Source organism: Lathamus discolor, chromosome 1 (assembly GCF_037157495.1).
Source record: "Lathamus discolor isolate bLatDis1 chromosome 1, bLatDis1.hap1, whole genome shotgun sequence".
NCBI classification, from domain to species: Eukaryota; Metazoa; Chordata; class Aves; order Psittaciformes; family Psittacidae; genus Lathamus; species Lathamus discolor.
Genome location: NC_088884.1, coordinates 38,761,896 through 38,775,573, shown reverse-complemented (window position 1 = coordinate 38,775,573; position 13,678 = coordinate 38,761,896). Strand labels below are relative to the sequence as shown.

Sequence of the window (13,678 nt, the reverse complement as noted above, 5' to 3'; positions counted from 1 at the left end):
AAGATCACATTCTCCTCAGTTTCTAAAGACAAGAATTAACTACAGATGCTTGATATAAAAGACTGTTCTCTTGTTCCAGTTCTTCAATACTGTCCAGAAATTTAACAATATAAAGTTTCTCACAGCTCTACAATTAAGAGTTGTATGAAAATTATTTCATGAATGAGTAATAGGGGTAGAAAATATCTTTTTTAGAGAGGTGCTGGTCAAGTCATCCAGATTTAGGACACCTGCCTGTATTGCAACATCTGCAGGAATGATACAAAGCGATGTAAGAAACCACGGGTTTCCTGAAGACAATATCAGGCTGGAGAGAAACATGAGATGCTGCTTCTCTGTCACAGGATGCAAACACTAGTCCACTAAAAGGGCTAGGCTGTCCCACTCCGGCACTATCATCTGGCCTTCCTCCCTTCCTTGGCTAGGAATGGACTAACCATGTGTACTGTAACTGGCAGTCTCTTTCCATAGTTGCATAGCAGGGATTTACTTCAAATACCATAAGGTCCTTAGATTAATAATCAGAAAGCTGAGTGGGACAGTGTACAAGATATTATTGAATGGTTCCTCTCCTTCTTGGTTCAACTCTAAAAAGCTGCTTTTACATCTGCTACACACATTCCTCTAGTGTCTAATAGTAACTTTCACTCTACTGCTTCAGTAGTAAAAATTACTATTGAAATACTGCCTTTTTTTTTTTTTCCCCAAGAGCATCCTGAATAGCTAGAGGGCCCCCAAATCATTTTGTATTTCAAAAGTTGCCTAACAGGCAGATTTCCAACCTGGTGTTTGCAGCCTTCCTCCCTTTCTTTACTGCTACAGGAAACGTGTAGTATGTCAGGAGCTCAGGCACACAAAATAACAACAATAATAAAAAACCTTTTCACTATAAGTTGTCCAGTGTTTCAGTGTTTTGGCATTCTAAAGCTTGAGAGATGAGAGCTTCAAGCCAGAACCTACTGCTCCTTTTGAAGGCAGCCTCATTTAACTGCCCCATAAAGAAACAGTTTGTGCCAGACAACAAGATCTTTGACTTTCTTTGAACAGTGCTTGCCTACTACAAGCAAACTGCCATAGCTTCATCAGAATATTGCTTCTACTATGCCTGTCCTACTCTTTCCTCACGGTTGACAGGTCCTAAGGGGAAAGTGATGCATTAGATGCTGTACTAAATGCTCTACTGCAGTCAACTGCTGAACAACTTCAGAAACTCGGTCAGCTTCAAAACAGGTTCCCTATTAACGGCATTCAAATAACAAAACCCCATCATTTTTTCCTGCTTTATGTGACAAGATAGAAACACACCATCTTAAGCATATCTGAGCAAGAAAACAAAGTTTGCCTTTGAATATGAAGGTGTACTTACTGTAGATACTCCTTTAATCTCTGTGAACAAGGAGGTTAAAATATCCCTCTACCTGACCTAGATGCAATGGAACACAGCAGAAGCCTGCCCCAACTCAGCAGGGATTCAGCACACTGACATTACACAGTGTACTTCGGTCTGCTTTTGTATTTGTTCCGAGGCAAGAGTGGCAGTGCTTGCAACCACAAGTTAAACACAAACTTCTGTTGCACAGAGTAAACACATCACTAAGCATACCAAGAGAGCAATTTTGATTAAAACTCACAACTTGAGCTTGTAAACACCCTCAAAAGTCAGTTAGGTATCTGAAAGCCATCTAAGTGTTACTTAGATGAGCCAACTCATAAAGGACCTGCCTACCCTCTTATCACACACCCAAGGACAACAAAGTGCCTGGTTTTATCTATAAGATATTCTTACCCTTAAGAACACTTCTCCGCACCTAACTCTGAGCAGCTAGCAGGCCTCTGCAGACGAGAAGATTGGCACTATGGCAGTAAGCATCAAATACTCAAGTACTTCTGCATCTCCTACACCCCAGATGATACAGGTGGACAACTCTTTTATTTTAGTGCCCAGCCATATTTGCTAACTTTCAGATCACCAGCTACAGTGTAGTCTTCAGCACACTTCCTTCCTCAGCCATACAAGTAATTTCTTTCTCCTCTTGTAGGCTCTTACCTAGATTCCCATCTGTTTGCCTCTGCTCCAGAAAGACTCTCAATTAAAGAGACAGTCAGTTTTACTCTGCAAAACTGGCACAGCGCAAAGAGAACTGTCATGGCTCACTTCAGATTTATTTTTTATAAACTGTCCTACAGCAGAGCTTTGGAACAAAACAGCGTAATTTTAATACCACTCAGAAACTTTAACTAGTGTATGTATGTAGTAAAAGACATACAGTTACAGACAGCGAAACCACTGGGGCTCCCCCCCATGCAAAAGTTCTGTTTTTACACTTATAGTCTTTCAACTCTGTTTTGCAGATTATTTCACCCCCAGGCAGACAGGTGCTCCAAGTATGATCAGCTTTGCTGCAAAAAAGATACACAGGATTCATACTGTACAGTGAAGCTCAAAACTTAGTTATTTAGCTAAAGACAATGCTTTACATGACACTTGCAATTTGAACTTTAAGTAGCTTGTAACACTACAAGAAGCATCCCTTGAAATATAAAGGTACCAAGGAATAAAACACTGCATCTGCTTTATCAGAAAGCTTACTTTATTTGCAAAGCCTTTGATGTGAACAACCAGGGTAACCTCTACTATTCACTCAGCTCATTTTTAGCTCGAATGAAATCTACAGGATAGACTTTGAGCTAGAGTAAAAAAAAAAAAAAAAAAGAAATTGCAATGAATAAAGAAAGTGAAAACACTTGATCATAGCAAGGTGGTTCGTTCTCCCCCCCCTCCCCCCCAACTTGTGATTTTAATACAGAAGCAAATCATCTAAAAGATAATTTGCTAATCTTTCCAAGTTATACATAGAGGAGAAAAGAGACTCTTTCCAAAGGTAAACACATTTGGTTTTGAATGGTTACTATATAAGACACTGTGATTGCTTCTTTGCCTTTTAATTACGATTTACGAAAAGGAAGTGTTTCATGACTTCTATTTTATAACAGTAATTCTGAAGAATATCTTACCATGAAAGAGTACTTTTCAGTACTCTTTCATGGTAAAATATACTTTGAAAAGTCATACACTGTCTACACATTTCACACTGGGGTAAGGTGTAGCTGTTACATGCTGGAAATAACAAATTACATTAATCGTCTAAATGTAAGAACACATACACAACTTGTGTGATTTTCAAGCTGGGCATCTCTGAAATACCACCAAAATTGGAACTATACTACCCTGCTATCATAACCCACAAAAGTAGAGAAAAATACTTTTTTTGTTTATTTACCCTGAACAGTACAACCCATCCCTTTAAGATGGAAACAGGAGTAAAAACACATTGATTTTTTTTTTCCCAGGAAACCTAAGTCTATTACCCTATTTTTGCAATCTGAAGCCAGAGTGAAAGCACTCAGATTTGGTTTTATTCTCCCCTCTGCAAACTTCGCTTTCCTTCCACTGCTTCTTCACTAACACATGCAGAAGGGCACGAAGATCTCGGGCTTATTAGACGGGTTTGATGCAGGAAGTGTCAGTCAAATTCTTCCATTTGCTTTGACACGAGTGGTGGCGAAGTGTTTAAACCAGACGAACATCCCTGTCATCCCCCTTTTCATTTTGCGATAAGCAGGAGGGGAACTCGCTGGCCACAACTCCGCCCGCTTGTCCCGCTCCGCGGCCACCGCAAGCAGAGGGACCGACGGCCGGCTGGCTGCCCGGCTGGCCGCGCCCGGCCTGTCCTCCCCCCTCCTCGCCCCCACACACCGGCCGGAAAGAGCCAGCAGCTTCTCTCCGGCGACCGGACTAGGTGGGGCTCCCGCTCGGACTTCCCGCTGACAACGACGGCTGCAGCCGGGGACCGTCCTTCTCCCCGCCCGCAGCGGGGCCGAGCCGGGCGTCACCCGCCCCTCCCCGCACCCGGCCGGGCCCCACGTCGCGGCCCCGAGCCGCGGGGTTACAACTTTCCGCTTCCGCTCCAACTTCTGCTCCGGGGACCGGCGGGAGGGGGGGGGTGGCGGCGAAGGGCAGGGCCGGGCCCTGGGCCCGGCTGGCAGCGGCTGCCCCTCAGCGCCCCGCTCTGCCCCCCACCCCCCTCGCCCCGCGGTGTCCCCCCGCGCCTGAGGCCGGACGAGGCGGCGGCTCCCAGCTCCTCCTCCGCCATGTTCCAGGCTCGTGCCCCTTCCCTCACAGCGCGCCGCTCCCCGCCGCCGTCACTTCTCTCTCCCCACCGCCCCCCCCAACCCGCCGCGCCACCGCCCCCCCCCCCCCCGGCCCGTCCCCGCCCCGCCACCTGTACCAGACACCCCGCGCCGCTCCCCATCCCACCGACACCGTGGCCAGGCCCGCGCCGCCCGCCCCCACCTACCGGACAGCGCCTCCGCTCCCCGCCGACCGCCGCCTCGCCGGCCGAGCCCGCTGCGCTCCGCTCTCCCTCTCGCCGCTGTGCCGGGGCGCGGCTTGTGGCCGTCGCCGTGACGCCGCACGCCCAGCCTCGCTCTGGCGCGGCGGGGGCGGTGCGGAGGGGAGGAGTGACCTCGCGGCTCCGCTCCCCCCTGCGCAGGCGCGAGGCACGGCCGCGCTGCCGCCCTTCCCCCCGCCTCTCCTCAGCCCCCGCCCGTCCTCCGCCTGCCCTCGCGTCCGGCCCCGGGGAGCGCGGGCACCCCTCGTACCCTCGGCTCGCAGCCCTAGCGCGCAGCGGGACGGGGGGGGCAATGGGAGGGCGGGCCGTGCCTGCCCGTCTGCCCGCTGAGCGTCTGTGCGGCCTGCCCCCGGCTTGCTGCCGCCGCCCGTGGTAGCAGCAGCAGCAGCAGCAGCGAGGGAGGGAAGGGAGGAGAGGGAATGCTGCTTGTGGGCCGTGGTCTGCACCTTCCTGCTTCGGGCGCGGGAGGTTTTACGCGGGGATGGCACACGAGCAAAATGTGCTGTTTCAGGTGCTGGAAAAGTATGTTAATGGAGTCCAGAGCCGAGGGTTGCGTTGCTGTAGCAGGTCTCTGGTCGTTACCCGTGTCCAGCACTGTCAGATGTTCCCAAAGCCATGTCGTGCTTCATCGCAGCTCACTCATCAGGGTAACGCAACTCCCTCTGTCCCCAGGTTGTCAGAGCAATGTCGTTGCTCTCACCCGAAGTTCTCAGGGTAACGTGGTCCATCCCTCCCTGAGTTTCTGTAAGCCCCAAGTAGGAGCCATGGGTTAGTTACAGCTGAAAAGTGGGTCAAAAGCACGTTATGGTTGCTTTAAGTTAACGTAGAACATGAAGAGCTGGAAACATAAATGCTAGAGCAGTAGTTCTTACATTTCCGAAAGGGTTTCAAGATCCGTTGGTGAAGGATGCTTTGGAAATGCAGCATACTACCGTTTTTACACAGATTATTATGCCTCTGGATGTGAACAGCCTATCATTAGCCTTGCAGGAGATGCCCATTGCCTGCAAATAATTACAGTATTTCATAGTCTTTCTCTCATTTCAGTCTTGAATAATGTAAGTTACTTTTTTTTTTCTTTCCTCTGTCACTAATTTCCAGTTACAACAGGTTTAACTGATAAATGTTGAAAATAAATGAGTATTTATGTTTCGAGGAAGCACTCAGTAAGCAAATAGTTAATGTGGTACGTTCAAATGAAACTTGTGCTCAGAGGAAGTCCACAGCAGAGTGTGTAAAACTGACAGGAAGTTGCAGAGAGGCTTCTGGCAAGGAGAGTGGGTGTGGAGGAAGCACAGGCTTTCTGTGTTTGTAGGACAGAGATAGAAAAGGGATAAAGAGAGAGATTACATTTCCCCAAGTTGCATGATGGAGAGTGTCTTGCTATAAATGTTTGGAGACCGTACAGCTTCAAATGAGTGTGTGAGAGATGTTAGAGCTTAGAGCAAATGAGCCAAAAGAATGACCAGTGCAGTGAACTGTGCTTGGTAAGAGGAGCTTCATCTAGATCCAAGGCATCCAGAAAGTGACGCGTTTAAAAAATGTTTTTCTTTTAGAATGTTGCTCCCAAGTCCCAGACATCATAAAATCTCCTCCGAAGTCCAGACAAGTCTCTTGGCGTTTTACAGCTTAAACCCTTGTGCAGCACTTTGATAATGAATCCTTCCTTGTAAATGATGGATAATGCAAGAGAGCTCGGGTTGTGAGAAATCAAGTGCTTTCTCAGTGAGCTGTCCTTTGTGGGGCAAAAATCATTAATGAGAGATGTCAAAACAGATAAGATGCAGCTTCTCAAGTAAAAATCATAAGGGCATCTAATGCAATTATTAGCTGTATAACATGTTTACTCACCAGGCAGAAAAATGTTTGTTTCTTCAGTCTTTTCTGTCAGTAGAAATTATTCTCAGCACCCAGAAATACATCCTCTGCCTTTACAACTTTCTTCAGTGGACTAGATTAATCACAAATAACAAGCGCTGTTCTGGGAACAGATGTGTGTCATTACTGTAATAATATTTTACAGTGTGCCTTTAATTGCCCTTTGTTTTATAGGCAGCAGGGCAAATACTGCTCTTTGCTATATAACAAGAAAACAGGAAGGGACCTTTGGGAGTCGGAGTGAATCTGTTGTGAGCAGATCTTGGTGTTTTGAGTTTCATACAGGGGAATCTGAAACTCAGTATTTTAAAATAAGTGTGTATACATTAATGTACACATATGGTTTACTTAGTGTAGACATGCTTGGAGATTTATCACTCTACAAAGAAATAGGCAATTAGGATCCATTTAGGATCCATTCTGAGCATTCTGCGTTCCCTTTTCAGAAGTCTCTGAGCCACATACTTTGAATGTAAATCGGGCCCTTAAGTTTGGGTTTTCCTATGAATCATCTGGTTAATCCTCAGCGCAATTCTTAACCCAGCTTTACTCATATCAGTGTGACTGGCGAATAGAAACTGGTATGCTTGTTAAGCATATTCACCGTGTGTTCCACAGGGTTTGTTCTGCTCAGCTTGCTAAGCATTTCATATGTGCCTGAGACACTTACTGATGGTCACTCAGGCAATCGTGCCAGTGCAGAGGTGCCCCTATGACAGAGCAAGTCCCCAGAGAACTGGGAGTACCAAACAAATAGGGGAGACAGAGCCAAAGTGCTGCTGTGTTGAATGGGAACATCAGCATTCCTTAGTCGGCCTGCTGTGCCCAGCATCGATCTGAAGTTTTTAAAAGTAGGTCAAATACCCAGCTGCCTACTCCAAATGAAAAAAACACGAGACCTGCTTATGTCCATAAACCTTAATGACAAATAGACCTTTCCACAGCACTGTACCTCTTGTCCTTTGAGCTGTAACTTCTGTCTCCCATTTTACCAGTCGCCTGCCTGTATTTCAGAACTCTTTTATTTCAATGACCAGTGCTTAGCTAAAAGTAATTCAGCCCGCCCATCACTAACACAGTAGGCTGTCTGATAATGTCATGGTGGTTGTGAGGAACAGCTAAAAGGGAGCACAGAAGATCCCCTCTGATGGAAGAAGAGGAGAAAAATACTGACAGATCTTGTTCAAAAGTTATGTGGAATTAGTGGGGGGCAAGGAGGAATTGCTAGATTATTCAGGGAAAACAAAGGAGTATTTTTTGAAATGATGCTTTAGTAAAAGCTTGACAGAATGGCCTTTGGTCACCTCCATATAATTTTTATAACTTTGCCAGCATTGTTTTCACTGGGGCTGCATGGGTGTTGGAGCAAAGAATGTGGCTCTATGTGTGTTGCAGTTTCGTTACTGCTGTAATACAGCCATCTCTGGGACAGAATGCAGAGCTGGCTCATGCCAGCAAACTCTGAAATTTAATGGGCATGCGGTGCCAGGGAATGTTGTGCTGGCTGTATGCCAGCTAGCTGTGAACTTCTCTAGAAATTTGTCCTGAAGGGAAAAGAAATGTCATTTGTTTAATCTGGAGGATGCTTTGCTTTCAGAGAGGAAGCAAAGTTCTTGTCTTTTCTGGTGAATGGACTGAAAGGGTCGATTCTTAGCTCCAAGACTCAGTTGTTCCATCAGGAGAGTATTTACTAGATCTGAATATGCTTTGGATCATGAAAGCAATAAGGAGACATCTCGAACACTGAAGAAAAAATGTCTGTTATTTTTGAGATACAGATGCATGAGATATTTTTATCATTCTTTATCCTTCAACGTGACTTTCATTTGGTAGTTTTCCATACTCAGAAGATTTAGTCATGTAGAGTGGGAATACCTGCCTGCCTGCATAGCTCCTTCCGGTATTTCAGAGACGTCTTCTCCTGCATGCTCGATGCAACTTCTCTGTGTCTTCATACCTGTAGAAGCAGCTTCAGCCTGAGATTTTTACACTGATAATTATCAGTTCTACTAGCTCATCATCTCCACTTCTGACATAGCTTTCATTATGCAGTTCTGCATCTTAACCTCTCTTGACTGCATCTTCTTGATGTATTGCCATTTACTAATCAAAGTTGTTTAAACAGGGGCTTAATCACAAGCTTGACTGAAACTTAAGTCCAAGATTTCGTCCCCCTGAAGTTTTTCACTTTCCATATGTTTATCTCATTGTTGAGGAAAACCCTCAGTCACTGCTCCTCTTCCTCCTCCAAACTATCTTGAATTAATGCTTTTTCCTATCTCTCAGGAATGTTCCATGACTCTTCCAGTTTATCTGCCAATATCTCTTACTGGGCTGTTGGCCCAAATCCTACTATTTGTTCATATAATGTAGCCCTCTCTTGAGATTTGTCTCCCTCCCTACCCTGTGATAACTGCTTTGAGCAGCAAAGTTTGCCTTTGTTACTAAGCCAGGGAAGAACAGGCAATGGACACTGCTGCAATTTAAATTGCAAATGTTAGCATTTATTTATAGGGATCTAATTTTTTAATCTATTTTTTTTCCTGTCTTTGAGAGACTACTTTTATATCACTGCAGTTACTTCAGATAAAGCAAGGAATAGCTGTTTCACAACATGGCTGTTGTGAAAGCACAGTACTTTGAGTTGTAAAGAGATCCAAGAAAATGCCCTGAGCCCTGGAATTTAAACTCTTAAAAATAAGGATTAATTTGGTAAAAGGGGAAGCCTACTTCATTTTAGCCTCTGTTGAAGCGATCTTTCAAATTGCACCGGACAACCAGCTGATCAGATAAGGAACAAGATTGTCAAAGCAACGTGTTTTAAAAGAGTAAATGAAGACTAATGCATCCAATTGGAACTAGAGAGGGAATGTAATTACCTGGAGCAGAATCTGTCCAGGATATGGGTGAAAAATTCTCTCCACCCCCCACCCCCCCCCAAAAAAAAAAAAAAGAAAAAGAAAAAAAAACAACCAAAAAAAAAAAAAAAAAAAGAAAAACACCCTCCTCCCCCCCCCCAAGAAGTCACACATTTTAACACTTTCAGAGCTTCACAAGTTTTGCTTCCCTGCTTTTCCAGGACAACACTTTTAGCAGCACGTTACTACCTTCTGAATCATGATTCATCAGCTCTTGTGAGACCTGGCTTCAAAGTCTTCCATAAAAGGACTGGGTGCAGTGGGGGTTACCTGATGGTGATGACTGATCCATTCACGATTTAGACAACATGGCAATGTTCTAAGGTGGCACTTAGTTTCCCTCATTTATAATTCTGCAGTCTTCCTGAGAGCGTCTTTCTTCATTGTGTTACTAGATGTTACCAGATTAATGCATTGAACAAAACAGAATAGCCTGAGCAAAGGCAGCACTGGGACCGTAGTGGTAGTCCTATCCAAGTACATGGGAAGTGGGTACTTTTGGCTCTGCTTTACCATGAATGTGAAAGTACAGAGATTTGACTTGGGAAAAGAGTATTTATAATTATAACTGAATGTCAGTACCAATATTTTAACTATCATACCTTTCTTTTGTATTCAGACTCTGCTGGAGACAGAAGAAAAGTTACTGTTTATTTTAATGAGCTTTATACCAGGACTTCTATTCAGCCCTTGAAGGATGTGCAACATTTAGCAACACTTGCATTTAAAGTATATATTCACTTCTGGTTTATGTCAATATTAAGACAGGAGCAAGCATATTTAGCAATGACAAGTTTAGAAATACTCAGTGTTTTCTGTCCTGTTTTCCACAGCAGCAGAGTTATATCCCAATTAACATAGCAATTTGCACTGAAATGTAGATATAGATATGATTTTTCTTCACTTCCTTTCCTTTCTATCCACTTCAGAATAAAGCCTTAATTAACACAATTGGCCAAAAGTATTCACAGGGAAATAGTTACAGTAGCAGTTCGTTACTTTTAGCACTCAGTTTGGTTAGAAGAACAAAATGTACAGTACAGAAAGGAAAAATTGTTTCGTAACTTTGTTATATCATTTTCTCCTTAGCTTTCTTTGTTGATAGGGCCTTGTTCTGCCATGTTTTAACTCTGGCCCTGGAAGCCGTTGCTGCAGTGACAATCAGGAGAGAGGTCTTAACAGGGATAGTTAAAGCCTACACCAAAGGATATACATATTCCTTGCCTTTTAAAGCTAGCCAAAAAGCAGGGTATTTATTTTTTTTCCCATTTCCCCCCCCCCCCCCCCCCCAGAAAGAATGCATTGTGGGTTTTTTTAGCTGATAAAAATTTGTTGTACTTCTGTCTTAACAAGTCCATAAATGGCAAACCCCTCTAACAGTCATTTCATTAAAGTGTTTACCACTCAACCAGCTGTATATTGTAGTTGGAAAGTAATATTTTAGTGAAACTTTGCATCCCTTAAATAACCAATGTAAAAACAGGACGATGTTGACAAGTGTGCTGATTTTGGATGAGTTTTCAAGCCATCTCCAAATAAGTTGCTACATCTGCCACAGGCCATGGCTCACAGTCTGGTTTCAAAAAGTTCTGACATTTTTTTGATGTTGTATGGGTGCTGTGAGAATCAGTGGCATCAGAGCTGTGCAGTGTTGATGCTCCACTCTGCCTCCTTTCACTCCCTCTCACCATACTCTTTCCAGCTTGCTTGGTTCATTTCAGCCCATCTTTCGGGGTGGTTTATCATTTAGCAGGTCTTACAGCCTATTTGCCCCTTTCTGCTGTCACTTTCAGACGTACTCTGGGTCAAATCCTTTGTTGTTATTTAACTGCCTGAGGGTCTGAATAAAGTATTTGTGTAATAGATTTATTTTATGAATCCTTTAATTTTGCTACTGCTTATACTATGCAGTTCTGCTGAACTTGAAATTGAAGATTTCATAATATCCTATTCCCATGAGATGTCTGTGTTGTTATACTCCATTTTAATCAGTAAAAATACACATTTGGAATGAAAATGGTGCCTTCTCCAAACCTTTCGTACAAATTCAGACTTACTTCAATGGCCCAAGCTTTTTAAGTACCTCTGCACTATACAGTCTTCTATTCCAGCCTCAAGCAGCATAAAATTCATTCTAATTTGAGCTCTAGACAGGATTTTAACATTCAGAAGAAGCTGAGTGAAGAGGAGCCCTGTGAATCACTACCAAAGATAGGGATGGAATGGAAGCTGTTGCCCTGGTGTAGCATTTCCTTGTGTGAAGGTGACAGTCCTCTTGCCCTGGTGCTGTGTTTCATGTGCTAAGGTGATACTCCACTGGCTACACTAGCTGTGTAGACTGTGTGTGCCATGTGGCATTTCCAAATTTAATTCAAGTGAAAGAAGACTCAGGGCCATGATTTTAATGATGTAACATAAAATAAAAATTCTATTTTTAAATGGTTTTGCCAGTTGTTAGGTTCACTCGCTGCTTTTCGTAACTCTTGTTGTTTTCTACATTTTTGTTTTCCTTCCGTTCTTCCTTTTCCTTAAAAAATGGACAAATTATGTTAGTTTCAGATTTCAAAGAACTGCAGTGATGGATTTTATGCTGTCTTTCTCTAATTAGTATAACTGCATCTAAGCTTTATTATATATCATTCTGTTATTTTATAAAACAGAAGCTTTCCCCCTCCCCCTTCTTCTTTATCTTTTATCTTGCCTACATTTTTGTTTTAACACAGCAGTTTAAAGATTGCAAGTTAGTTCTGGGGTGGGGATGTGTGATGTAATCAACCTCAAGATAGTCTTTACACTTCCTTTCATCCACTACAATAGTGAAATTTGTGCTCCGAGATCAGCATTTACTCTTAGTTTATTTCTTTATGCTCCTTCAGTTATATGAAAAGGAAGGTCTGTAGCCTTTAGGCTTTTTTTTTTTTTTTTTCCCCTGAAAACACTCTTATGTTAGCACCATGTTATTTAATGATTTTGGTACATAACAGTGGGTTCAGAGAAAGAGCAGTGCTTTGGAGATAACAGTCATTTTATAGCCAGTTTTTGCAAATAGCTTTTTATCATTTAAGTGTTTTTTTTCTGGTGGTGGGTTATTTCTTTTTCTTTCTGTTTTTCTGTCTTTGGGCATTCAGTAATGGAGGAGAAGCCCTCAGGAGGGAATCCTTCCTTTTGTAGAAGAAGTTCTGAGGTGTTTCAGGCTTTCCCAGATTGGCCTGTGTCCTGCTTTCCCTGTGTCTGCCCTGTTTCAGGTATAACATCATATTTTAATTCCCAGGAACGTTCTGCGCATGGCTTAGGCTCTTTGTGAAGGCTGGATGTGTGGCGATTACAGTATACAGGCAATGGACTTCAAAAAGTGAGCAGAGCTGCCCACGTTATTTAATGTACAGAGAACACTGAGTGTCATCAGTTCACTGGGCCAGTAATACTCAGCATTTTCCGTACTCAGGATTTTTGCTCATCTAGCCAGAGTGTGATTAGATGGCTCTCTCTGATAGCAGTGGAGGGAGGACAGTCAATCATGACTTCTTGCCACATGCATACATTCATGACACCCGTGTTGAAAAGCCGTGTGTGTACTTGCCCAAGTTACACTCTGGATATGTATTTTTGAAAAGCTCTGTAATAAGCTATATATTCACAACAGAGTCATGAACCATTCTGTCATATGGGTGCTTGTCAGCTTGTTACAGCTCATTTCAGGTTTATTAGTATTATTTCCAAGGCAGCTTGGCCCATAATCAGGAATGCTAAACACTGCTAATAAATCTCACCCCCATTTTCTTTCAGGTTATATCCATGGCAAGAAGGTTGCCAGCTGAACCTATGTGGAAATTGTCTTTAGAGCTAAAAAAACATACCATATGCCCAGTGTCCTGTGATTTGGTACCAGTATCACATAACACAGATTCCATGTAGTCACATGAAAGTTGTAATATGGGAAGATAAACCTTAATTCTGCCCTCCTATATATACAATCTCATAATATATAAACAAATTACAAATTTCACCAAAGAATGTTGTTAAATACATGTCCGAAGTGAAATGAAACTAATTGCTTATCTGCTTACCGACACACTTCATAAATACATGCTCGGAGGCAAATAAATAAGCAGTTTTTGCGACATCAGTTTCGTAATGATTTGTCCACATTTCTAATAGGTTTGAGTGACAGAAGTAAAAATATTGGGGGAAATGCACCTTATCTGCCATGTAAACATACAGCTAGGATTGCTCTGGGAATCCTATTTTTGAATTTCCACACTTCTTTGCCATGAAATGTTTGACCTTCATGATGTATTAACATACAGAGGTTTTTTTTTAATTTAATATACCGATGAAATTGGGGCAGAGAACACAGATGACTGCCTCTGAGCCCTCAGGCTCCTGATTATCTCAGGATAACTGTGCCTTCCTGGAGTTGCTCAACTGCTGCATTAACAGTCTTTACTGTGAAGAAAGCAGCATTAGGTA

At 43.2% G+C, this 13,678-nt stretch overlaps 1 protein-coding gene across 1 annotated transcript in view; it reads right to left on the bottom strand.

Moving 5' to 3' along the window:
* The window catches only part of RAP1B (RAP1B, member of RAS oncogene family), a 32,238-nt gene extending 27,724 nt beyond the window's left edge, over positions 1-4,514 (bottom strand). The window contains exon 1 of the mRNA XM_065668567.1: positions 4,359-4,514. The gene's annotated coding sequence lies outside the window, so the exon portion shown is untranslated. The remainder of the gene's footprint in view (positions 1-4,358) is intronic.
* Between the last annotated feature and the right edge of the window lie 9,164 nt (positions 4,515-13,678).